Here is a 2150-nt window from a genome sequence, read left to right on the forward strand (position 1 = left end):
CCTGTCTAGCACCAGAGCCTTCACATGGCTGTGGTGAAGGGGGGAGGGGATGGGAGGGGGGAGAGAAGGCTGTGTGGTGACTGTGGTGATTGAATTAATGTTGATAAATAAAGACAATCACTCTCTTTCTTCCCATCTTTTGTGGTGCTTCCATGTGATTGATTCTCTGTATTGTCTTCTGTTTTGTGTATATGCAAATGAGCAGTAATAAATTTCATTATTTCATCAATAACAAGTACATGCTGCTCTTATTATGGATAAGTGTTACCCACAAGTGGTGACCCCAACATGATTCTTGTTGTGGATCAGCATCCCCACAGACTGTTCAAAAATGGATATTTGCTGATAGAGTGAGCATAATAATCGAGATCACAAACTTGGCAATGTGAGATGATAGCTGAATATGGCTGCAGCTGCTTCACAACAAACATTTTAATTGCTGAGCTCACAAAGATTTAGATCATGCTGTTTCAAAGCAAATAAGAATTACCTGCTGTTACTAGAAATCCATATTAACAATTATAAAACAAATGAAACACTATGTTTCCAAAATTTCTGTAAATGCAAGGGCATAATGAGTTAAAATGTATTTTATCATGTTGCCTTGAAGGCAGTGACGTTTTCTTGTTTTTCATACTTTCATTGTTTGTTCTTTCTTGGAAATGCAGCTAAAATAATGAAAAAAGAAGCATTAAGACTCTTGCTTTAAGTAACTGTCCACTGCATCATGCAGAGGTGTATTAAGAGATCTTAATGTTCTCACAAACATTTTCCATGACATTTACTCTTTAATGATACACAACTTAACAAGAAAAAGATTTCAGATGAACTTTGATTTTTACAACAGCTACATTACATGCAGCAGTAATTTCCATCTAGTCTAGTACGATTTAAAGGGGAAATATGCATTCAAGAGAACATTGAAAACTGTTTTTAATCATGCCTCCCACAATAGTCCTTATTATATATAGTCAAGAACTGAAGATTTCTGTTGGCTGGGTGTCTGTAAAAATGTTCATTGTAAATAAGCCTACAAATCTTTACAACATTTAGATAAATGCTATTCTTTGTTAATTGTCACTGCCAACAGTTGGCAGATATCAATCAGATGAATGACAGCTTTTTTAGCTTTTTAAACTTTGTAGAAGTTTTACCATGTCTGTTATTGTCCGTGTAATGACAAATAGTAAAGACTAGTTTGGTGTTGTTGTGCTCCTCAGTCCAAAGACCAGTTTGATGCAGCTCTCCACACAGGTCTATCCTGTGAAAGACTCATCACCCCTGAATAAAAACTGAAACTTACATCCATTTGAACCTGCTTGCTATAGTTATGTAGGTACTCATTTATAATTTTTACAGGCCCCCTCCCCCTTCCTATCCTCCCAAACACCTTTCCTCTTCCTTCAGTTACCAAACTGACATTGCTTGATATCTCAATAAGTATCCTATCAATTAATTCCTTCTTTTAGACAGGTTGTGCCAAAACATTGCTTTTCCCCAATTAGATTAAGTTAAAAAAAAAAAAAAAACTAAACTCCTCCTGAACAGGCCACGAAGGCCCAACAGTAGTGACTGGCCGCTGTGTCATCCTCAGCTCATAGGCGTCACTGGATGCGGATATGGAGGGGTGTGTGGTCAGCTCACCGCTCTCCCGGCCGTATGACAGTTTCTGAGACCGGAGCCGCTGCTTCTCAATTAAGTAGCTCCTCAGTTTGCCTCACAGGAGCTGAGTGCACCCCACTTGCCAATAGAGCTCGGCATACTGGATGGTCACCCATCCAAGTGCTGCCCCAGCCCAACAGTGCTTAACTTCAGTGATCCGACGGGAACCGGTGTTACCACTGCAGCAAGGCTGTTGGCAGTTAGACTAAGTACCTCCTCACTAATTATTTGATCAGCACTCTTTTATAGCACCACATTTCAAAAGCTTCTATTCTCTTCTTGTCCAAACCACTTATTGTTCATATTTCATTTCCATATGAGGTTACACTCCAGACAAATACCTTCAGAAAAATTTTCCTAACAATTAAATTTACATGAGGGGCATTCAATAAATAATGCAACACATTATTTTCTGTAAGCAAGTTAGTTTTATTCAGGACTCTGTAGGGAAGCAGCCTACTCACGCCATATAGAATTCATATGCTTTC

General features: G+C 38.7%; 1 pseudogene; it reads right to left on the reverse strand.

Moving 5' to 3' along the window:
- Positions 1-1742: 1742 nt before the first annotated feature.
- LOC126191901 (5S ribosomal RNA) lies at positions 1743-1860 on the reverse strand (annotated as a pseudogene).
- Positions 1861-2150: the final 290 nt, after the last annotated feature.

This window comes from Schistocerca nitens, chromosome 6 (assembly GCF_023898315.1).
Source record: "Schistocerca nitens isolate TAMUIC-IGC-003100 chromosome 6, iqSchNite1.1, whole genome shotgun sequence".
Classification (NCBI taxonomy): domain Eukaryota; kingdom Metazoa; phylum Arthropoda; class Insecta; order Orthoptera; family Acrididae; genus Schistocerca; species Schistocerca nitens.